General features: G+C 43.5%; 1 pseudogene; it reads right to left on the bottom strand.

Moving 5' to 3' along the window:
• Window positions 1-4,422: 4,422 nt before the first annotated feature.
• On the bottom strand, window positions 4,423-24,768 carry LOC114046441 (annotated as a pseudogene).
• Between the last annotated feature and the right edge of the window lie 1,221 nt (window positions 24,769-25,989).

Genomic DNA, 25,989 nt, shown 5'->3' with positions numbered 1-25,989 from the left:
CTTATCCCAGGAACCTTCTAGAAGTCAAAGTCAGAGAGTGGTCCTGAGTGATCCAAAGAGAAGTTCAGTGAGTCCAAATATTCTCTGAAATGGGCTCATGGCATGGCCGTGGGCTGCTGATAACAAACAGTACAATTTCGTAAATCAAGGTAATGGGAAAAAAAATTCCGAAATCTCACACTGGCTAGAAATTAGTCTTTTGTTACTTCTTCAGTTATTTTTAACATTTCCATTCTTCCATACTCATCATAAATACACAAAGCATATTAACCAGACCAATATAACACACAAGGGGACTTCTTATTTGACCCCTTAACATACCCTTGGGAACCACACCCCCCCACCCCGCCCTGGAGAGAGATGGATGATAACATAAGTATGTGGATTTGGAACAGAAGGGAACCTGGCCTTAAAATATTCAAAGGGCCATCATGTGAAAGTAGAGTTATTTGCTCGGCACCAGAAGAAGTTATGAAACCTAAGACTTAGCTTGGCAAAAAGGGAAAACTTCCTATCACCTAAATCAATCCAAAAGCAGTATAGTCTGCCTTGGAATGTAGTGAGCTCCCTGTCGCGGAAGATAGTCAAGCAGATAATGTATGACCATTTGTTGGGGATGATTTGGAGGGAATTCCCTTACAATTTCACATTGGCCTACATGGCCTCCCAATTTCCTTCCAACTCTGTAATTGTTTCTATGGCAGGGCCAATGCACACTTGGTTTCCAGATGCCACAAACCATGAATATGATTGCCCTTCAACCCTTTTTGCAATGGGAGCTTCCCTTCACCTGACCTTGTAAAATATCCCAAGTCAGATTTTTGCCTCACTGGTAGCATGTTACACTTGGAGCCAAATTCTGCCTCCCACTTAGTAATTGTATGACCCTGGGCAAGCCATTTAACCTCGTCTACCTCAGTTTCCTCATCTGTCAAATAAGAATAACAGCAGCACTGCCTACCTTAGAGAGTGGTAAGGATCACATCAGTTAATGTGTGTAAAGCACTTTGCAAGCCTGAAAGAGCTCTACACAAATGTTGGCTATTATCTTTTTTTTTTTTTTAATGAGGCAATTGGGGTTAAGTGACTTGCCCAGAGTCACACAGCTAGGAAGTATTATGTGTCTGAGGTCGAATTTGAATTCAGGTCCTCCTGACTCCAGGGCCAGTGCTCTATCCACTTTGCTACCTAGCTGCCCCTGGCTATTATTATCTTAAACTGGTACGGGAGAGGCCTTGTGAACAACCTTAGGAGAGAGAGCACAGGTGTTTTGTTTTACACGTACTCCATTCTGACCGGTGTCTGGTGAAAATATTTTAATGAGGTACTTAAGTAAGACCTCATTACCAGCCACAAATCTCTTTTGAACACCAGTGTCCAAAGCATAAGAAGTAGGTATGCTCAGAATTGAGACAGCTAGGTGGTATAGTGGAGAGAGCACCAGCCCTGGAGTCAAGAGGACCTGAGTTCAAATGTGACCTCAGACACTTCCTAGCTGTGTGACCCTGGGCAAGTCACTTAACCCTGTTTGCCTCAGTTTCCTTATCTGTAAATGAGCTGCAGAAGGACATGGCAAACCCCTCCAGTATCTTTACCAAGAAAACCCCAAATAGGGTCACAAAGAGTAGGACACTACCGAAGCAAATGAACAACAAATACTCAGAATAGCCTCCCTCACCATCATTCCCTGCCCTCATGTAAGGTGTCCTGCCATTCTGAGTTGGGGGGGGGGGGAGTCTGAGATAATTGGGAGGAATGATTAGATCAGTGCCCCAGGCAAAATCATCTCACCAATCTGAGGCTCTTTTCTGTATTCATCACATTCATCCTTCCTTTCAGTGAAGGACTACTCCAGTATATTCATGAACTACAATTTGTTCCCCATTCTTTGCTACCACAAAAAGTGCTGCTACGAATATTTTGTTACAAAGACTTTCCTGGTATCAGTGGCCTCCCTGGCATACAAGCCTAGTGGCGGAATATCTGGGTCAAAGGATGGGGATATTTATTTGTATTACAGCAGTCTTCTAATAGGTCTTCCTGCTTCCCGTCTCCCCCGCCTCCAGTCCATCTTCCACTCAGCTGAAGAGCAGCTCTGACCATGCCATGCACCCCACCCCCTTCAATAAACTCCAATGGCTCCCTATTACCTCCAGGACCAAATATAAAAACCTCTATTTGGCTTCCTACCTTTTGAGCCTCCTTGCACCCTTCTCCCCTCTATGTACTCTTCAGTCCAGCAACACTGGCCTTAACAGGTATCTCCATCTCCTGCCCGCATCCTTGTTCTGACTGCCTGCCATGCCTAAAATGCTCTCTCCTTAACTCCATCTCCCCGCTTCCCTGGCTTCCTTCCAGACTCTGCTTGAATCCAACCTTCTGCAAGGGGCCTGTCCTCATCCTCCCCCAATTCTAATATGTAGTATGTAGTTTCCATGGATGTAGTATGCACATGTATATAGAATGTCCAGTTTCCTTGTTGTCCCCCTCCAGCCCCCAAGCCTGTTAGAAGGTGAGCTCCTTGACTTTCTTGCCTTTTTTTTTGTATTCCCTGTATTTATCACAGTGCATGGCAAATAACTAAATAACTAAATGCTTGTTGAGTGACTGGCTAATTGACTCAGTCCAGTATATGGAAAGCACACAGGCCAGGTGAATGTGGATAGGTTGGGGCAAAGCCATTATCACTATGGGGGAGTGGGGAGGAAGAGAAATTGAGAGTACAAACCTTAATAATGGATACGTAGAGAAGGTTAGAAATAGCTTCTGTGGGGAGTAAGGCCAAGGATCATCTATTCAGTCATTTCAGTCGTATCCAACTCTTGGTGACCTCATTTGGGCTTTTCTTGGGGAAGATACTGGAGTAGTCTACCATTGACTTCTCCAGCCCTTAGGGAGGAATAAAAGGACTGGCTTGTTTCAGTGAGGGCCCAGTTGGATAAGATACATGACATCAATTTGTGATGTATCTACTCAATACAATTGTGGGACTTTCTCCATCTCCCTTCTCCCATTCTCTTCATTTCAAAAGTTCTTTACATAAAGCTATTATGTGATATTCCTATAATGTTGAGAAAAAAAATTTTGCATTGTTCTGTTCCCAGATGGGGAGTACCAAGGGAAAATATCTGTGAAGGTTCATTCCCTTTAAAACATAATGGCACTAGAGGAGTGGTTCTTAACCTTAAGTCCATGGACCTCTTAGGGGCCTATGGATTTCAGGGAGTCTTGCAAACATGGGTGAGAAAAAGGAGGACAGCTTTATTTCAATATAATTGGTTTCCTTTGTAATCCTATGTATTTTATGCAATTAATCAAGCAAGCAACAAGCATTTATTAAGCACTTAGTACTTGCTAGGCACTGTGCTGAGCACTTGGGATATAAATAAAAGTAAAGCCAAGGCCTACCCTCAAGGAGCTTATATTCTGATGGAGGAAGACAATACATAAAAGGGAGCTGAAAATGGGTGAAGGGTACTCACAAAGGCATGGTGTCAGAGTCCACATAATGATGGCTGACTAGCATGGGTCCTTCTCCAAAATGGAGATTCAGGGAGAAACTCACTAATGGGAGAAGGAGGGAGGGAACGGGGATAGAAGGAGAAGTCAGGAGAAGCAACATAAATACATAGACATGATTTGGGGAAGGGGTTCACAGGTCTCCAACCTAGGGCTGTGAAAGGGGTTCATGACAAAGATGGTTAAGAGCCTTTGCTCTAGAACACAATAAAGAATGGTGAGGCAGCAAGATGAATCTCATCCAAATCTCCAGCTACCTTTCCTCCACCCTCCTGCCAAGCCAAGACTGTTCCCTCACTGCTGATTCAAAGGAAAGAGGATTTGTAATCAGAAGTCCTGATTTCAAATCCAGGTTCCACCATTTACTATCTATGGAACCTTGGACAACCCACTTCACCTCTCTTGGCCTGTTTCTTTTTGAATATAGAAGGGTGTTGAACTAGACGACCATCCCTTCCAGCTCTAACTCAGACCCTATGACCCTTTCCAATGTTGGGGAAGCACAAGGACACAGGGCTAACCTCTAACAATTTATTTGATGACTATTTTCAAACTACTGCAAAGGCCACATTTTGTTTTGTTTTGGTTTTTTTGTCTGTTCGTTTTGCTTTTTGGTGAGGCAATCAGGGTTAAGTGACTTGCCCAGGGTCACACAGCTAGTAAGTGTCAAGGGTATGAGGCTGGATTTAAACTCAGGTCCTCCCAACTCCAAGGCCAGAGCTCCATCCACTGTGCCATCTAGCTGCCCCATGAAGACCACATTTGGGAGTAATAATGGAAACCACTATCAGGGCCCAGGGAAAACATCCCAACTCATGAGATTGGCCCCCACCATTCCTCTGAGCTTATCTCCTTGCCAGGTTGCTTCAGAAGAACCCAAATACAATGGTAGAGGTGAGCAGGTTAAAAGGTGAACTGGAAGGCATCTGTCACATACTGCCTCCATGCATCAAGATGGGGGAGTGATAAAGAGATGCCCATCACATGCCAGGATTCCCTATCCAGCAAGTCAGAGGTCTGGTAGGATAGCAGCTGTGCCCCTGCCTTTGCTGAGAGCCCTGGGAAAGAGAAACAAGAAACTTCATTGGCCTGGGGAGGAGAGGCACTTGGTGTGGAAAGAGTCGGGCTTCCAAAGAAGCTGATGTGAAATGAGGAAGATGGAACTTAAATGATTCCCTTCACTTACATCAGCCCTAAGAGGGCTTCTACCTATATGAGGCAAGGAAGGAGGGAGAAGAAATGAGGAAGCACACTCATAAGGTGAGAAGAAGACTCCAAGTTACTTTATTTATCCTTCACAAGAAAGGCCCCCTCCAACCTCCTAGTGCAGATGGCCCTGTGGGCCAGTGGGCGAGGAATAATTGGGCAAGCAATGGCTCCTCCTCTTACCAATCATGGTAGGCAGGAGCCCTGGGTCAGAAGACGGGGCCCTGTAGAATAGCAAGGGGAGGTCCCAGCAGAGAGGCACTTCTGGTCTGACAACGGCACCATTGAGTATTATAGGACAGGAGTGGTGCCTTGGACCAAACCCACTGCACCTGCCAGGGAGACGGTCAGTAGGCTACCCCCACTACTGCGATGATCCAGAGGGGAGGCTGGATTATGTGTGGCAATGACCTATATGGCAAAGGTCAGAAAAAGAATACAGAATTAGGCCTTCTGCATACTATTTCAACATTCAATCCACAACTCCAGAATTCTCAGGATCTAGAGGCCCTAGAGAGGGGAATGATTGGCCAAGAGCTCCGTAGAGGAATATCCAGGCTAAATAATATTGATGTTAGCCCAGAAAATGCAGAAAACAAGCTGGAACAAGTCCCACCACACCCAGCTCCTCCTGCTACCATTCCCTCCCTCCTCTCTGTCTATATTTTCATGCTGGTGAAATCTAGTTAGAATGTACAACAGCATCCTTAAATGGGAAAATGGTGGGAAATGTTGCCTAAGAGCAAGAAGCAAAATGAGGCTTGGGAAAGGTGAGCACACAGAGTCTTGTCTTAGGCGTCTTCAAGCCCCAGGGCCATAGGAGAAAGGGAAGAAGTGGAAGTTTCCACCACACCTAGGCCCAGGACAATTATCCCATCAGAGGCAAGAGAGAGGTTAGCTTTTCAACCAGAGGAGACAAAGGAGACAGGAAGGAAATGTTTTGGCCTGAGGAGGAGTTGGGAGGGGGTTTTCACTGGCACCAGCAGCTCCAAATTCAGATTATATCCTCTGCTGGTCCTCTTCTGGCATGAGAAGGGAAAGGGACCTGAGGTCAAAATAAAAATTATACTGGCCAAGCCCCAAGCGGGTGTCCCTGTGGAGGGCAGTTCAACTGATGAGCCCGTGTAATCTGGAGCAGCAGGACTAGAAAGGAAGAGGCTAATAAGCCCCCTCCTCTTCCTGATGTTTCCTGCCAGTCACCACCTCCTCTAAAGGTGGTGTTTCAGTGAAAACTTTCAGACTGTCCTTTGCCTGGATGGAGAGCAAAGGTGGTATGGATTATCCACTTTCAAATCTGTAAGCTCCCAGGGAAACAACATGGAGCATGAGAAGGCGTATTGCTTGGGGGTCCAGCCTCACTGACTCGCTATATCATGCTAAGCCATTTAGCCACCGTGATTCTCAGTTTCCTCCTCTGTAAAAAAGGGATAAACCCTACTGACCTACCTTTCTTCCCTCAGAGGATGAAATGAGCCCCATGGATATATGAAAGCATTATTGCAATGTGTAGCTATCATGAATGCAGTGGTACGTCTCAAAACTGAGAAAGGCGGAATATGGGAAGGTAGGAGACCAAACCCTCCAAGAAGGAATAGCATACATTGAGTCCAGCCTCTTGCATTAAGAGGGCCGCATTCATCAAGTTTACGTCTGCCCCGTGGCTGTTTCCTTCAGCAGGCCAACGATAACTGCAGGGCTCAGAGAGTTCCCTACACTCTTCAGGGATGGTCCTAAAGACAGAGAGAGGGAAGGAGGTAAAACTGCTGTCTCTTAAATTGGGTGTGCATCTTAGGCCAATGGCAGCTGTCACCCAATGAAAATATGAGGCAAGGAAAAAACTTTGTGCCAGAGCCGTAACCAGGAATTTCTGCACTGGGGGCAAGGGGCAGTTAACCAGGACATGGGAGAGAGGGAGGAGGTGCCCCAGAGGAGAGAGCACACCCCAGAGCATCACCAAGTTCTAAGCTGCTAAAAGATAAAGCCACAGTACAAGGCTGCCACTGCACTGCTGTGGAGCGGGGCTGCAGGGCAGAGCTCTGTACACTTTGCTGCGGTCCGAGTACATCTGATGTTGTTCTGATGAGTGTCAACCTCTGAGAAGGAGCAACCCCTTGCCAAACAACTGGAAGCCCAGACTAGAGGCTCTGCTACTCCCTACACTTTCCAACATCACCTTGTTCAAGACAAGGGTTTCTCCTCTTCCTCCTAAAATTTCAAGACCAATCCTGGAGAAAAGAATAAATCCTGGTCTAAGCCACAAAACTCATGATCTCCTTTCCCATTCTCCAAAAAGTAATCTGAGAATCATGAAACCTGTCAGGGTGCTGCTGCTGGCTTTGGTTCTGCCCTGATGACCAATCAGTCAGGCTCTGAACCTGACAAGCCACTGGCCTTTTAAGAGCCTGGGAGAAGACTGGTCATTAGATCACCCCACTGGCCAGGCTCCTGGCTCTCCCTGAAGAGCCATCAAGATGCAAAGCCAGGGTAAAAGAAGACTCAGGGGCAACATACAAATATTAGAGGATTGCTATATGGAAAGGGAATTAAATTAGAATTTTTCTGTGTAGATTCCAGAGTAGAACCAGAGGGCTGAAATGACCATGAGGCACATTTTGGCTCAGGAGAACTTTCTAACCCCCCAGTGGGTTAGATGGTCCTTAAACTGCATAGATAGAAAGGAATTCACCACATCAGCACCACTGTCAAGAATATCACCTACCCCTACAATCGTTAATTCAACAAACATTTATGAATATCAAACTGTGTACAGAAAACTGTGCTAGGCTCTTGGACAATGACAAATTTATGTAAAATTGACAGTCTCTGCCTTCGTGAAAGTTAGTCTAATAAGCGGTCGGGACAAAAACTGAAGCTGTTCTATATAGCATTACCCTACATTCATTTGAGACTTGTTCAACAAAGTGCTAAGGGTTAGAAGGCCTTGAACATCAAGTTAGGGAGAACTCTGAATGCTGGGAAAAGGAATTGAAATTTTAATTAAAAAGCAATACAGAATCAGAGAAGATCTTTTTCTTCCTCAGAGAATGGCATGAGTAGATTTGTATTACTAAATTCGGTAGATCAGAATATACCACAGATACAACGTACCTAGATTTTTACCTTAGTATTAATTAATATTAATTAGTATAAAAATTAATTAGTATTCATTAATAAGTTCCCTTATTAATATTGAGATTCACGTCACCTCTCTTCTGAACAAATGTATTGCCTTGCTAATCAATCCCCTTAACTCAAGTCTCTGCTTACTCCATTCTATCCTTCACCCAGCTGCCAAAGCCCAGGTCTGACAACATCTCTTTCCCATTCAGTCAGCTTCAGTGGCTTTCTACTAAGTCTTGGGTTCAATTCCTTTTTTTTTAATCTTCAACTCACCTTTTTAAAAATATTTATTTTTGTGCAAATTGAAGTATAATTTTCTCGCTTTATTTTTCTTGCTTTTGTATGTGTGACATGGCTAACATGGAAAAGTTTTGTATGATTTCACATGGATAACTGATACTATGCTACTTGCCTTCTTGGTAAGTAGGGGAGGAGCTAGAGAAAAGGAGAGACTTTGAAACCCCAAAAAAATGTTTTTTTTAAAGAATGTTAAAAATAGGGGCAGCTAGGTGGGGCAGTGGATAGAGCACCAGCCCTGGATTCAGGAGGACCTGAGTTCAAATCTGGCCTCAGACACATAACACTCACTAGCTGTGTGACTCTGGGCAAGTCACTTAACCCCTATTGCCCAACTGAAAAAAAAACCCAAAAAAACAAAACAAAAAAAAAGAATATTAAAAATAAATAATACAATTTTAAAGTAAATAACTTAAAATATTAGGTTTTGTATAGATTTTATAACAATTATTATAAAATTACATTCTATAATATACATAAGGCTATATGCATATATTCTTATTATATATGTACATATATTTAAACATCCTTTCCACACATGTATGCATGTATGTGTGCATATATGCAAGTATGTAAGAGATGCTCAAATATGTTTTAGTGAGAGAGGTACATCATGAAAAAAACTTTGAAGCCTATTAGCCCAGTGATCCCTGTGATCCTCCATTCTTTCCCAACATGAAGACCAGGTGCATCAGTCCACTCACTCCTACCTTACGTGGACTCCCCAGGTGTTTTCTGAGGGAGAGGGGAAGTTCAAGGACTGTGTTCTTCCCAGCTGGAATCAGGCTTCCTTTATAAGCAGTCCTTGCAGAAGCCAGGTAGATGGCTGCTGCCCTCTGTTGGTGCTAACAAATTCTAAAGGTTCATTGCCACCCAGCACCACTCAAATCAATCCTAGTCATATCTCAGAGCCCCTCCTCCACTGGATGCAATGCCTCCTTCCCCAAAAGATACAAACAAGTCACAAAGACTTCCATGCCTGTCTTTCAGGCATGACCCCTGCTACTCAATCCCTCTCCTATGTGTCACATGGAGGCCACTGGAGACAAATGCTGCCCAAGGTTACCCACAACAAGTTTATTTCATTTCATAGTTTCTTGATGGGTAATATAACCAATTACTGTGTCACCACCAAAGCCAGGTCCAGGTTCCCCACTATAAAGTCCATTCAACAATTCCCCAGAAGCAAGCCCACCTTAACCCTGAAGCCCAGCCTTTGTCCTTCTCTGCTTGTGAAATCACAGAGATATTAAATATTTTAGACAGTTTAGAGTATTGGATAAAGTGCTAGATTTGGGAGTCAGGAAGACCTGAGTTTAAATCCTGTTTAAATCCTAAATCCTGCTAAAATCCAGCTTAAACCCTAGCTGTGTCACCCTGGACAAGTCACTTAACCTCCATTTGTCTCATTTTTTCATCTGTAAAACAAGGTTAATAATAGCATCTACCTCACTGAGTTGTTGAGGGTCAGATGAACTAATAATTGTAAAGCGCTTTGCAAACCCAAATGCCCTACATAAAATGTTAGCTCTTGTCCTTGTCATTATTGTTATTTAAAGAGTCCATTTCAGTAGCAGCAGTATTCGTATCAAAGGAATGGTTCTGCTCAGCTGCTTCTGAAACACAAACAACAGGAACCAACATCTCAAGGTTTTTAAAACTTCCCTCCAGCTTCTGAAAGTTCACATTCACTGTCTTATTGGTTGCCCTTTTCCTCCACTCTCCAGAAGAAAAGAGGTCCCACTCTCAGAGAAACAGAGGACAAATAAGTATAGTAGTCCTACATTGATGAGTATGAATGTACATGTCTAAATATGAGTATGATTATAGATATCTAAGTATATGTACATGTAAGTAAGTGTATGTATGTAAGGATATATGTATGTGTATATATTTGTGTGTATATATCTATATATGTGTATGTATATATCTATCTATGAATATAGATATATACACATACATATAAATACATCTGTTCTTAATGGTAGCCTGGGAGGGGAGGGGGAAAAAGAACAAAGTAAAAAGTGCATATGAGAGAAAAAAAGAAAACTTAGCAAAAAGCAGACAAAAAGATGGACAGTTCTCAATACAATGCATAGCATTTACTACGTAGGCTTTCTTGAAATGGAAATCTAGTGCCGTATATTTTGAATCCTCTCTTATGTTCTGCTGTACACATGACAATGCTTTTTTTTCTTTCCTTATTTTGTATTTAAGTTTTAAGATTTAAGTTTATATGTTTCTTTTTTTTTGTATTGTGTATTTAAGTTTTAGTATTTAAGTCTAAAATTTAAAAAAAAAAGAGGCCATGGGGATTTTGACTCCCACACCATTGGGTTCCATCTATAATTCTCTGCCTTCCACATACCAGACTGGGGTTCAATACTTAGCCACAGTTCTGTTCCTTTGGAGAGGCTGGTTACCTCCCCTCACTGAACTATGTAAATTTAGAGGGAAAGGGGAGGAAGGGAAGAGAGTATTTGTTTAAAAAAAACTATTACATCCTGAGTACTGCATCAATCACTTTATAAATATTATCTTATCCAATCCTCACAACAATCCTGAGAGGTAGGTGCTATATTTCTTCCCATTTTCGAGTTAAGGAAAGTGAGGCAAAGAGCATTGTTAAGTGACTCACCCAGGGTCACACAGCTAGGCAGTGTCTGAGGCTGATTTGAGGTCAGGTCTTCTTGACTCCAGGAACCCTTACTCTACCTATTACAGCATTGAGCTGAAACAATGTCCAATTACTCTAGAAGCCCTTATCTCTTGTTATACTTTATCATCTGGCTAGGTGATTCCCGGAGAGGAAAAAAATTAGTTCCTCTTCTTAGATGTTACAAATTCCTTGCTCTGGTCCTTGAGAAAGGGCTGAGCCCTCTCCATTTCTCTGAATGCTCAGGGACTGAGGCTCCACACCTTGGGTCTATAATGGGTCTTATTGCAATTTCAGAACCATGGACATCAGTACATGAACACATTAAGGAATTCAGCAGTGAGGGTTCTCTTTGCCCCTAGGGAACCATCCTGTGCCATGGGAGACAGTCCTCCAGAGTTGCCCTTAGCAATAAACCCATCTCCCTGCAGCCAACCTGCCTCTCCAATTCAGCTACCATCACTCGTTACTAACCACCTACCTCAGTAGGACCTGATAAGCAAATCATCAATGTCTTCAACAAGTCATCAATATGTTGAACGTAACAAGGCCACAGGAGCAGCTGTGTGGTGCAGTGGATAGAGCGCCGGCCCTGGAGTCAGGAGGACCTGAGTTCAAATCTGGCCTCAGACACTTGACACTTACTAGCTGTGTGACCCTGGGCAAGTCACTTAATCCCATTACCTACCCCCCCCCCAAAAAAAAGGCCACAGAGAAAAACCCTGTGGCACTTCATTAGAGATTTCCCTCAAGACTGACATCCTAATTAGAGGAACTCACAGGAGCTCTTCCATAAAGCAGAGACGTTCCCTAACCTATCTGTTCTAAGCCACAATTTTTACATGGGAGATTTTTTGGGGCGAGGGGCACAGACGATACCTGGAACAGACACCAAGAATTGGCGTTTTCCCTCCCCTCCTCCTTTACTGTGGCCCCAGTTTCTTTACTTGCTATAAACTAAGCGGAGCGTGGGCTCACCCTGTGCCCTACTTGGGTGGTTCCTCTGGGTGACCCAGCCCAGGCTCGAATCAATGTGCCCAGAGCTTCTGCCAGACCAATCCAGGGCTTGGTACTGGGGGAAAAGGAGGCACTGAGGGCCTGGGCATTCACCTGCAGAGAGAAGAGGGAAACAATGCTGAGGGTGGGCACTGACAAGTTAGGAATACAACCCGCCAAAGCTCAAGTCTCCAGTCACGGCCTCCTCAATAGAGGCAGTTAGTTACATGTGCAGTGGATAAGAGTGCCAGGCCTGGACTCAAGAAGACCTAAGTTCAAATCAAGTTTGAGACACATACTAGTTATGTGACCCTGGGCAAGTCATTTAACCTATGTTTGTCTCAGTTTCCTTATCTGTAAAATGGGAATCATTATCATTATTACAGCACTATGAATAAGTAAGATAATCACTCTAAAATGTTTAATACAGTGCCTGGAACATAGTAAGCACTATATAAGTGTTAGTTATTATCATCATCATCATTCTCTGTAGATGCAGGTAGGTAGTGCATTTGAAGTCAAAATGACCCAAGTCCAAAACCTACCTCAAACACTTATTGAGCTGGGTGACTCTGGCCAAGTCTCTTCAAAACAAATATCTCTGTGCCTCATTTTCCTCATCTATAAAGTCGGAATGTTAATAACAGCACCTATCTCACAGGGCTGCTGGGAGGATGAAATGAGATAAGTGCGCAAAACTCTTGGCAAATCTTAACATGCTATTTAAATGCTAGCTAGTATCCAAGATGAGAGATGACTACTTGTTATTCTAGATGGGAGACAGACCCATCACAGAAAAGTGGGAATAATAAGCCCCCGACTCAGAAGGACTTCTTGGCAGGCATCCAGTCACCAGCTGTGGTCAGATGGGATCACAGGCTGAGAGGATATTATTTTACAGATGGGGAAACTGAGGCACGGGAAGGCTAAATGACTTGACCAGGGCCACAGAGTAGCATGCAAGGCAGAATGTGAACCCAAGAACCAGAGCTAAGGCTCTTTCCACTGTACCAGCGACTCCCTCTTTGATCTGTTCCTTAGCAGCAACTTTAAAGGAATCGAGGTGATGGGTCAAAGGGAGCCCTTGTGAGGCTAAAGCTTAGGTCACGACATTCATGAGAAGAAGAAAACCCTTTTCTACCCCCACAGAAGCTCCCTCATCCAAGCCTTGGCTCCCCTGGAATAAGAGGATGGCAAGATTTGCTGAGGACAGAACAAAATGGAATCTTGGGTCTGACCAGCAGCAAACTCCCACATGGCCCCTTCAACGAAAATCCCTTATTCTCTTTTCAAAATGTTCCCTTTAATACAAGGGATCAGGTCATTTCAACTGAAGCCATCAGTCAAAATTACAGCTTCCTGAGGAGAACCAGCTGGGAAGTTGAATTCCTAGACTCTACTTCCTTACAGTGGCCTTTAGCAATCAATCAACATTTATTAATTACACTTTATATGCCAAGCCTGGTGTTCCATACATTGTTCGTGCCTGTGTCTCATCTGCCCCATCCCCGCCAGACTGTAAACTCTCTGAGGGCAGGGATATTCCCCCCATCCCACATAAACATAGTAGTGGCTGACAATGAGCTCTCCCATTCCCCCTTCTCAACAAGTCTCCCCCTTCCCCCAGTCTCCACCCCCTCTCCCCACCTTGTTTTCAAGGCCAAGAAGTACTTGTGTGAATAGAATAAAACAGAGAGGATTCAATATTCCTGGAGTTAGCTCCCCTCACTTGCAAGCCATGAAATTTCCAGCCAAACAAGGGTCACCCAAGCCACAGGCTTCTGACCTGAGAGAGGCACAGCATCAGAGGCTGAGTCCATCATAGAGAACTATCAGGCCCTGGGAAATGGCACTCACTCTGTGCCTGCCACTGCCTCCTTCCAGCCCCCGCACACCACACCTCCCAATCCATGACCCCAACTCAAGGAAAGAGACACTCTCCACTTTCAGTGGCCAGACAGCAACCCAAAGTTTGGGAAGGTGTTTCTGTTACCCCAAACCCTAGACTGGGCACTGGCCCCACTTCTGCCTGTCTCTCTCACTGCCCCCATCTCTCCTCCCCCTGCTGCTTCTAAACTCAGACTCTTTTGTTCTCCTACCTCTCCATTCCCCTCCCCTCTCATCTCCACTTCCCCAGCCAAGGTTATATTTACAGCCCCAGACAAAGACCTCCCCTTCACCATGTCCACAAACCAAATGGCGATTTCTTCCCCGCACCGGCTCTGGGCTTCCTTGGTGCTGGCGCCCAAGTGGGAGCTGCTGATGACCTTCTCGTGGTTCACCAGGGCCAGGCCTCTAGGGGGCTCCTACCCAGAAAAGCCATTTCCATCAAAACACAGCTTGAGGTGTAGCACAGAGCAAGAACTACAGCTGAGTGGCCTGCCTGAGAGAAGCATCTGGTTGTACCCACCGCAATCACAGATGTACTGCCCACAGAGCCAGAAAACATCCCCAGAGTGAAGTGCGTGTAGCAGAGATCTTTCCTGGAGACTTTGTTGTTTCCATCATTTTGGTCATTTCTGTAACACGTTAAAGTTTGTAAAGGACTTCACAAATATAACCAAAATCTCTTTCCTGAAATGCTTCCTCCTCTGAATGTCCTTAGCCCTGAATGTCTGGGACACTCTTGTCTCATCACATACTACCTTGGTTTTTAGTTAACTTTTTTTTTGGCTATTTCTTTTTCTTATTTTTTTTTACTCTGATCTTTGGAGAAAAAGAACTCACTGGTCTCCATCTTTCCCACTAGACTGTCCACTTTGCTCTTTGTGGAATGGAATCACAGGGAGCAATGCCATAGTATAAAAAATTGGACTCCTCCTGAAATGCTGTTGGTCCAACAACAGCAGCTCTCAAGCAACACTCAGCCCACAACTCACTTCTGTGAACACATCCAGGGTGGCCCCACCGTGCTGGCTTTACTGCAGGGCACACAGCAGGGCTCCCTCATCCACAATCCCTCCCTGGGCACAGCTCACCACACAGACCTCCTTCTTGCACTGGGTAAAGGCATTGTCACTCAGCAAACCTGGGAAAGAGGGAGGAGTTTTCCCACGGGCCAGGCTGCTTTCCCTGTCCCCACCTTCTCATCAAGACCCTTCTGTTGCTCAACCCAGGTTTTCTCTGGTGCTATTCACCATGAATCTATATCTCTGTCCCCCTGACTGAATAATAAGCCTACCATCCTTACTCTATTCCCTCTATGACCCAAACCATCATGGATCAGAAGTGATCCACTCTGGATCTGGGCTGGAAGCCCATGTGCAAAGGTGTAAAGAACAGAGTAGATGTCAGGAAGGCCTGGTTTTGAATCCTGCCCCAAACACTTACTAGGTATATGAGCAAACTCACTTAACCTTTCTCAGCCTCAATTTACCCCTCTGTAAAATGGGGATAATAATAACACCTACTTTCCAGAGTTGCTAGGAGTATGAAATGAGAAAATATTTGTAAAGTGCTTTGTTAACCTGAGCATTTAGTACCTTTCTTTTGATTTCTATTTTTTTTTTGTATCTATGTCTCATGTTCACAATTAAATTATAAGAACCTGGGAAACAAGGGATATGTTTTATATCTCAGTTTCCTCATCTGTAAAATGAAAGCTGCACTCAGTGGTCTCTTTCAAGCTATAAATAATCTATCACACTATGAGATCTAGGTTAGGGTGTGCTGGTAAATGTTTTACAACCAACTCTTTAGAAAAAAATAAGAGTACCTATGACACACTTTCAAGTGTAATCCGCATTACTAACATTTTCTCCATCACTTCATAAGTCTATACAATCAACAATAACAACAAAAAAAATAACTCAATTCCTTATTCATAGTTTGGCTATTTCTGCAGTGCAAATGTTCACATTGAGGGGATGGACAGGCGAGAGAGAAAATGTCCTGGTTGTGATACTTTGGTCTAACCGTGGACTTTCCTTTTGGGAATGTCCATGCACTCCTTGGTGTCTGTGTCAAAGCTTCATGATGACCTGCCAGACCTTAAGGCCAAATCTCAAGGCCTTAGGAGGCCCAAAGAACTGCAATCTGGAAGTCTGATATTACTTGTCTCTCTGAGCATATCCACAAGGCTCTGATTTGGAGAATCTCCCCATTTAACCTGGTAACTTTCTAAGTCTTCCTGTTTGCTATAGACACTGGTGTGGCTAAAGACAGCCTGCAGTAGCCAATACCCAACCCAAAAAGGAGTACACATTCCTGCCTACCTGTTGTGGAAGGTAGGAGAGGTGTATGCACTGTGAGGAAGTCACAGATGGGCCACACCTGCTCCAGGGGCAGCTGCCGAACACCAAAGGATGCTGAGACCCCAGGAGGGATGATGGGGTTGTATCCCAACAGTCTGATAATGGAGAGACTGAGTGATTCAGGGACCAAAGTGACACAAAACTGATGAAATCAAAGCAGAGCTCACCAGTGTCACTAAGCCGAAGGAAGGTGTGGTGAAGGATACACGGTGAGAAACAGCTCTTAAGCATGCACAGACAAATCTGGACCCCATTGATGAATAAAACAGAGTGGTAGGCAATGGGGTTAAGGAAAAAACCAAGGTGTACGTGCCCTCAAGTTGTCCATATTCTCTAAGTAGATGAAAATGTACAAAGATTAAAAAAGGGAAAAGGACCTATACGTACAAAAATATTTGTAGCAGCTCTTTCTGTGGTGGCAAAGAATTAGAAATCAAGCGGATTCCCGTCGATTAAGAATGTCTGAACGAGTTACAGCATGTAATATTATCGTGCTGTAAGAATATTGGTGATGCCCAAAAAGAAAGTTAAAAAAAAAAAAAAAAAGCACCAGTCCTGAAGTGAGGAGAACCTGAGTTCAAATTCAGACTCAGACACATAACACTCACTAGTTGTGTGACTCTGGGCAAGTCACTTAACCCAAATTGCCTCATCAAAAAAAGAAGAAGAAGAAGAAGAAGAAGAAGAAGAAGAAGAAGAAGAAGAAGAAGAAGAAGAAGGTTAAGAATGTTGGTGATGGTTTCAGAGAAACTTGGGAAGACTTGTATGAACTGATGCAGAGTGAAGTGAGTAGAACTAGAACAGTTTACACAATTAACAATACCATTGTAAATTTCAACAAATTTGAAAGACTTGGGAACTCTGACCAACATGGTGTCCAAGTACAATTCCATAGGACTCATGATGACACCACCAGATAGACAGTCAAAGGACTTAGAGTATAGATCAAGGCATCTCTTTTTATTTTGGATATGACCAATACTGGGATTGGTTTTGTTTGTCTATGTGTGTTTGTTGCAGAGCAGTTATCAATCTGTATTGGTAAAAGGTGCTTCCTCACCAAAGGGTTCAATGAACTCAGAGCTCCAAACAAAACCAAGATAAATCAAGGTAATTTGGGGCAAAGCAGGGAAGGCACTAGTATTCAGAGGCAAAATATGCCAATGAAGCTAGGCTTTGGAGGAAGCTAGGGATTCTAAAAGGCAGAGAGGAGAAGGGAGTGTATTTTAAGCATGGAGGACAGCCTGGGTAAGGCACAGAGAGAAGAATGGGTGAAGGATAGCAACTGGGCAAGTCTGACTGATCCACTAAGTGTGTAAAGAGGAGTAACGTGTATTAAGTCTGTAAAGGTAGACAAAGTAAGATGAACACACAGAGATGATGCTCGGGAGAAATATTATCTACAGAATTACCCAGGGAGATGGGACCTTAACTGGAAGCAGCAATGACTTAGATTAAGCTAGGGGCAGCAAGGTGGTACAGTGAATAGAGTACTGGCCCTGGAGTCAGGAGGACCTGAGTTCAAATCCAGCCTCAGACACCTAACACTTAGTAGTTGTATGACCCTGGGCAAATCACTTAACTCTGATTGCCTCACCAAAAAGAAAAAAAGAAAAAAAGAAAAAGGCATGACTTCTTGAGGATTAAGAAGAAAGCTGAAAGACAGAAAGAAATAGAGATTGACAGAGAGGGACCACACTAACTCCCTCATTTTATACCCCAAGAGACCACAGCCTGTCATCCGCAGCATCAGTTCCCACTAAAAGACTTCAAGTGGGAAGATTAATGTTGATCCCAAAGACAGAATAATTCTGTGATGGAAACTCCAAGCAACCAACGGAGCTGAAAAATGCTACAGCCTCATTGGTGCCACATGGAAGCTGCACTGGGGGTTGGCAGCCTTTCAGAGGGGCTATGCCAAATCTTCATTTATTCACTCACTCATGGCTAGGGGAAAGAGGAGATCCAGGATCCAATACCTAGAAGCTGACGGAGTGAGAAGCAGTCTGGCTACACCCCTCAGCAAAAACCAATGGCCAAAATTTCAAAAAATTCCAAGGAGGAAGTCAATGGCACCTACCATCTCCCACATATGAACCCAAGCATTTCCCTTTTCTATAACCTCTGTGACTTTAAGCAGAGGTCCTTAACCTGGGGTCCATGAACTGTTTTTAATATTTTGATAACTATTTCAATATAACTGGTTTCCCTCATATTTTTATAATTTTATTCACTTAAAAACATGATTCTGAGTAGTGGTCCATAGCATTTACCAGTATGCCAAAGGGGTCCATAACACAGAAAAAGATTCAGGGGGTAGCTAGGTGGCACAGTGGATAGAGCCCTGACCTTCGAGTCAGGAGGACCTGACTTCAAATCTGGCCTCAGACACATGATACTTACTAGCTATGTGACCCTGGGCAAGTCACTTAACCCCAATTGCCTCACCAAAAAGCCAAAAATAAAAAAAAAAAAGATTCAGAACCCCTGCTTTAAAGGGTCCCTCTTAAAAAAGCAAATACTTTAGGAAGGGTCACAACTTAGCTGTCAAAGATATATTAATTATCAGTTAACATGTAAGCCCCTTGAGGGCAGGGACCATTTCATCTTTCTTTTTGTACTCCCCATCACCTAACACAGTGTCTGTCATACAGTAGGTGCTAAGTAAATATTTGTTGATTGGTTGATAAGCAGTGGCATAGTTGTTGAAGACCCAAGTTGGAATCCTACTTCGGACTAGCTGCGTGACCCTACACAAGACACTTAACCTTTTTCAGCCTTAGTTTCCTTATTTGTAAAATGAGATGACAGTAACATCTATTTCACAAGGTCATCATGAGGACCAAATGAGATAACATTTATAAAGGGCATTGAAACATTAAAACACTAGAGAAATTTTCAGGCAGTTTCAAGCCAGGGAAGCAAGAATGGGGCACAGATTAAGACTCCCACCAAGTATGGGGATAGCAGATGACAGAATGAGTCAGCCCTGGCAGGGAATCCCCACTCCAACTTCCAAAGAAGGAAGGCAGTGATGCTAACATCAATTTCACGCCTACAATTTCTCCCAGGAAAGGGGAAAAAACCCATGAGCTGGCCATGGAAAGAGAAGCCATGAGTTCCCAGTTATTGTGGTTACTGCTGTAACCCTTGGCCTTGAAGGAGGCAGTCACTGTGATGGATTCCTTGACTATCTGGCTTCCAATTATTTAGGCAAGGAGACTTATCTTCTGCCTTAGAGAGTTATAGATTGCCTTGGGATGAAAGAGTGATTACTGTGAATAAGATGTCACTACCTTGCCTGGACAACCTGTCCAAACAAACGTCATTTCCTTACTGAACCTCATTTGTCTATACCAATATGGCAGAAACTAAGGTCAAGGTAGTAACATTGGATTTCAACTTCTAAACCCTGTTCTCAGAAGTTCAGAATGCTCCCCTAAACCCCTCCAAATACCTATAAAAATGGCTCTAAACAAATTCTAAAGCAGCAGAACCCACAAAAAGACAGAGTGAAACAAATTTCCAGTCCAACACAGCCTGGATGGTTGATCAGAAAGGTGGGGAGAGGAGCGCAGTTTGTGTGGGCAGGCCTCAGTGAACCTGTAGCAGGCCTCAGACGACTGAATTGTGGGCAGCTGTGGCAGTTTCCAGAGCTCTCAACCCACGAACGTCAACAACAACTTGGAAGGTCGGTGGGAAAAGTCTGTGTCTGTGGTGACAGAGAGAAGCATGGTGGTCTCAGCCCCAGTCTCCAATCCTGGCCCGCGGGGCGGTGACTACCTCCTGAACTTCTGACCCATAGACTGAGAGGGAATTGAGTGGTTGATCAGAGGGGGATTGCAGGGATCTCTCTGCTGGTGCAGGATTCTCTTGCTTTGCCTGTACTTGGATTTGGGTCACAGTTCTGGGTGGTGATCCTGGGGCAAGGAAGACCGTTTGTAGTGGCTGTGGAGAGGAAACCCTCCTCACAGTTCCAAGACAGAAAAGAGTGCTTGTGGTCACTCATAGACCAGAGCACAGGCCAGGAAAGGAGTAAACACCTTGCCCTTGATCATAGCACCTTGGAAGAACTGAAAATGTACAAGTCCCTAGAAGTATATCTGAAAACATCTGCACAAAATCCCCAGAGCTTGGGACAGTACATTCTCCACACTGGAAACAAACCCCTATCTTAACAAAGAGTTTATAACTCAAGTAATTGGCTGGGATAAGACTATAGAATCTTACTTTGGTGACAAAGAAGATCAAAACATACAACCAGAAGAAGACAACAAAGTCAAAGCTTCTACATCCAAAGCCTCCAAGAAAAATATGAATTGGTCTCAGACCATGGAAGAACTCAAAAAGGATTTTGAGATGCAAGTAAAAGAAGTAGAGGAAAAACTGAGAGTGATGCAAGAAAATCACAAAAAACAAGTCAACAGCTTGCTAAAGGAGACCAAAAAAATACTGAAGAAAATAACACCTTAAAAAATAGCCTCACCCAAATGGCAAAAGAGGTCCAAAAAGCCAATGAGGAGAAGAATGCCCTAAAAACTAAAATTGGCCAAATGGAAAAGGAAGTCCAAAAGCTTACTGAAGAAAATACTTACTTAAAAATCAGAATGGAGCAATTGGAAGCTAGTGACTTTATGAGAAATCAAGACACTATAAAATTAATCCAAAAGAATGAAAAAATTGAAGAGAATGTGAACTATTTCATTGGAAAAACAACTGACCTGGAAAATAGATCCAGGAGAGAGAATTTAAAAATTATTGGACTATCTGAAAGCCATGATCAAAAAAGGAGCCTAGACATCATCTTTCAAGAAATTATCAAGGAAAACTGCCCTGATATTTTAGAACCAGAGGGCAAAATAGAAATGGAAAGAATCCACTGATTATCTCCTGAAAGAGACCCCCAAAGGAAAGCTCCTAGGAATATTGTAGCCAAATTCCAGAGTTCCCAGGTCAAGGAGAAAATATTGCAAGCAGCCAGAAAGAAACAATTCAGGTACTGTGGAAACACAATCAGGATAACATAAGATTTAGCAGCTTCTATGTTAAGGGACCAGAGGGCATGGATTATAATATTCTGGAGGGCAAAGGAGATAGAATTACAACCAAGAATCACCTACCCAGAAAAACTGAGTATAATCCTTCAGGGGAAAAAATGGTCGTTCAGTGAAATAGGGAACTTTCAAGCATTCCTGTGGAAAAGACCAGAGATGAATAGAAAATTTGACCTTCAAAAACAGGACTCAAGTGAAACATGGAAGAGGTAAACCAGAAAAAGAAATCATAAGAGACTTATTAAGGTTGAACTGTTTACATTCCTGCATGGAAACATGATATTTATAACTCATGAGTCCTTTGTCAGTATTAGGGTAGTGGGAGGGAAAAAATTACATGTATGTATATGTAGATATATAGATATAGATAGATAGATAGATGGATAGATAGATAGATAGATAGATAGATAGATAGATAGATAGATAGAGGGCACAGGGTGAGTTGAAGATGAAGGAGTGATATCTGGAAAATAAAATTAAGGGGTGAGAGAGGATTATACCGGGAGAAAGGAGAAAGGGAGAGGTAGAACAAGGTAAATTATCTCACATGAAACAGACAAGATAAGGCTTTTATAGTGGAGTGGAAATGGGGGAAGGTGAGAGATAATGAGTGAATCCTATTCTCATAGGATTTGGCTTAAGGAGGGAATAACATACAGAATTGGGAATGGAAATCTATCTTACCCTACAGGAAAATAAGGGGGGGTGGGGACAAGAGAGCCGGGAGACGATAGAGGGGAGGGCAGATTGGAGGAGGGGATAATCAAAAGCAAACACTTCTGAGGAGGGACAGGGTCAAAAGAGAGAATAGAATAAATGGGGGGGTGGGATAGGATGAAGGGAAATATACTTAGTTTTTCACAATATGACAACTATGGAAGTGTTTTGCATGACTACACATGTATAACCTGTATTGAGTTGCTTGCCTTTTCAATGACGGTGGGTGGGGAGGGAGGAAGGGAGAAAATTTGTAACCCAAAGTTTTTAAAAAAATGATAAAAAAAAAATATACTATTCCATGTTCTCACTTTATCCCCCATTCCTACAATTCCAGACAATTAGGGAGAGAAAAGATGTAATTCATAGCCATTCATCTAGTCTTTCCTCCTACAAAGAGCACAGGCCCATCCATTCCTTTGGAGATGGCCAGGAAGAAGTCATGCGATGTGGGAGGTAGAATACTGATCCAGGGTCAGAAGAGCCAACATCTAGCCTCAGCTTTACCAGTAAAAGAGCTGAGTGACTTCTTCCATAGGAAAAGCTGGGTGACCTTGGGCAGGTCAGACCTGCAGGACTAAAGAGAGGCCCTTGAAAGGGGAGCAGGTGTGTGCCAAAGACAAATGGTGGGAATTTCACAACTTGGTTGTGAAAGCAACCCTACCCCTGGCACCTAGGATGGCATGTTCCTGAATCCATCAGGATCCCTGGGGTGAGAGCCCCATGCACAACCCAGCACAAAAGTGATGCCCTGCACCCACCAGGAAATCACTGAGGAAGGGTTAGAAAATTCTTTGAAGAGCAGAGAGACAAAGTAAGGGACAGGAAAGGATCTAGCTTACAGGTTTGTGTAGAAGCTGATGAGGGGAAGAGGTTAGCCCTTCTCCAGTGTCTCAGCTGCCATCCTCATGCCAAGAATACTTTCTTCCCCCGACCCCTCAGAGTGCTCAGCTAAGGAACAATGATGCTGTCTGAGATCAGCAAGAATAACAGGTGAACCCTTACTCCTCTGAATCTCATTATGTTTCCTCTGCAAATTTCTTTTGGGTTAGCCAAAAAAAAAAAAAGACCAAAAAGTAACCTCTCCAAGATCTGGAGTTTAAAGTGCAGGACAGGGAGCTTGGGTGTGAGTTCCAGCTCTGCCCTATGACCTGCTGTGTCCTCACAAGAAAGAGATCCACCCTTTGACCCAACAACAGAACTTCTAGGGCTGTGTCCCAAAGAGATCATAAAAATGTGAAAAGGATCCATATGTACAAAAATATTTATAGCAGCTCTTTCTGTGCTGGTAAAGAATTGGAAATTGAGGGGATGCCCAACAATTGGGGAATGACTGAACAAGTTGTGGCATAGGAATGTAATGGAATGCTATTGTGCTGTAAGAAATGATGAGCAGGCAGACTTCAGAAAAACCTGGAAAGACATGTATGGACTGACGCTGAGTGAAGTGGAGCAGGACCAGGAGAATGTTCTACACAGTAACAGCCACATTGTGCAATGACTAACTTTGATAGACTTAGTTCTTCTCAGCCATGCAAGGATCCAAGACATCTCCAAAAGTCTCATGATGGAAAATGCTATCTATATCCAGAGAAAGAACTAATGAATCTGAATGCAGATCGAAGCATACTACGTGCTATTTTTTTCTTCTGTTTTGTTTTGTTTCTTCTTTCTTGTGGTTCCTCCTATTGGTTTTAATTCTTCTTTACAACACGACAGTGTGAAAATATGTTTAACAGGAATGTATATGTACAGCCTATATCAGATTGCATGCTGTCTTGGGGAGGGAGGTGAGGAGGGAGGGGGAGAAAATTTAAAACACAAAAGCTTATGGAAGTGAATGCTGAAAACTAAAAATAAAGAAATTAATTCAAAAATAAATAAATAAATAAAAAGCTTATGGCAGTAAATGTTGAAACTAAAAATAAATCAATTTAAAAAAAAACAAGAAAGACATTCAGTACCTCAGTTTCTTCACCTGTACTATGGGTACAGTGATAGATGCTCCTGCTAAACCAATTTTCTTCACCTGTAGTCTACAAAGAGGGATGCAGAAGAATGAATGAAGAGAGTGTGCAAGTCTCCTAAGAAGATGTCAACAAAAGTAGAAGGTAGCCTCACTAGAGACGCTCATTAGTATGTCTCCAAGTATGAGGTACCCCAGCAATTTTACAAGGATCTAACAAATAGTAGGCTCATAAGATCATTGACTTGGACTTCTAAGGCCATCCAGAAAACAAACAAATTTGCTTTGACTTAGGAGCCAGCCCAAGCATTTAAAAATCATGTAAAAGAGCCCACTTAAGAGGGGCCTGCAAACTGCCCGATGAGCTTTGATGGTTTTTCTCTTGTGCAATCAGGCAAGCGGGTGGGAAGAAAAAAAGGATGATTCAGGGCCACAAGCACATGACCAGTAGACTAACCACCGAAATCCCAAATGGTTGAGCAATGGGGAAGATTTCTCCTCTTCCTAAACCCAAATAAGGGAGACTTGGGGACTCCAGAGGAGGAAGAAGCAGGAGCTAGGGAGGTATTCTGTGCTAAGAAAGAAGAGAGAAGAAGGAGGGAGAAGACAGAAGAGTGAGAGCCCCAAAGCCCTTAGTAAAAGCTTAGTCAAATAAAGCCCTTAGCACAGAGCCTGGCGCACAGTAGGAACCTAATAAATGCTTGATTCCTCCCCCTTTCCTTTTTCCCCAAGGTAGGCATCTTACCTTCATCCTAAAGCACTGCATCCTGGTGGCCACTTCTCTCCCGATTCTCCCCAGTCCCAGAATCCCCAGGGTTTTCCCACACAACTCAGTCCCCATGAACTACAATAGAACAAGTAAGAGCTCAGAAATAAAATATATCCACTTCTCATTCTCTGAAAGAAGGCATGGGGGTGGGGAGAGAAGCAGAAACTATCTCCAGGAGAGCTCACCTTTTTCCATTCCCATTTTCCATCTTTCATTGAGGCTGGCTTGAGGCATCTGCCTGAAAGAAGAGAAACAGGTTTAGCTGCCTCTCCCATCACTTCTTAAACGAGCAGACACGCTCCAGGCCTATACAACCCCAACCTCTCACCAATACCCTGCCTCAGAGATAGTGAAAACCTGACCCGTCGAGCTTACTATCCTACAAGAGTGACTGTGGAGACCAACCCAGCAGCCTCTGCAAGGCTGGGGCAAGCAGGAGAAAGGACTAAATAAGGAAGAGAGGGTGCTGGTGTATAGTTGGGACTGCTGGTGACACGTGGGAAGGATGGGAGAAGCCTTAGTACAATGGGGCTTCGGAACTTCTAGCTGAGAGATCTGGGTTTTAGACATGGTACCATCAAAATGATCAGCCTGACTCTGAACAGGTCAAATCCCTTCTCTGTTCCTCAATTTTCTCATCTGCAAAATAGGCATAATGCCACCATCTCTAGAGATTACTGGGAAGATCAAATAAGATAATGGATGTCACGGTGCTCATCCAAGGAAAACCTGTGAGCCATGTTCACATTCAGATATAACTTCCTTTGTCTTCTGATTTCATTCATTGGGAAAATGTCAAAATTGAGATGATTCAGTTTTTGCTGTTCACAAGACAAGGACATCCCATAGCTCACACCCTCTTTCATTTCCCACCTGTGCTGCACTCCTCTGAATGTTCTCAACCATAATGTTTTAACACCAGAACCTCATAGCCTTGTAAAGATCACATTGGCCTTGAGATCACATCTCATCGCTGCCCCCAGCCCCTCCGATTGGAGGGAGGAATGAGCTCCTCCCAGATCCTCCATTTAAGGAAGGCACCAAGCCAACTATCTCTCCATTTCCTACCTACACTCCTCTAGAATTCTCAATCATGGCACCATGATGGTTTACCTTCCCCTTCCCCCCCACCCACTTTTTAGCCTCCTTTTGTGTTGTGAGCTTCTTGAGGGCTGGAACTGTCTTTCTTTTTTGTATTTTATCCCCAGTGTTTAGCATAGTGCCTGGCACATAGTAGGTGCTTAATAAATGAAAAGTAAAAATAACAAATGTTTATTGACTGATTGATCTACAGTATCAGCAGTTAAGGCAATGATTTTGGGTGGTCAAAAAAACTGCATAATCCTTAGCACCCTCTCTTTTACTTCCCACCACTTTATCACAGTCACTGCAGGATTGAGGGCCACTGCACAATTTTCTTTGTTTCCTGGGTTGCC

Source organism: Vombatus ursinus, unplaced genomic scaffold (genome assembly GCF_900497805.2).
Source record: "Vombatus ursinus unplaced genomic scaffold, bare-nosed wombat genome assembly UNPS02014782.1, whole genome shotgun sequence".
In the NCBI taxonomy this organism is placed as follows: domain Eukaryota; kingdom Metazoa; phylum Chordata; class Mammalia; order Diprotodontia; family Vombatidae; genus Vombatus; species Vombatus ursinus.
This window is presented reverse-complemented; position numbering and strand designations above follow the sequence as displayed.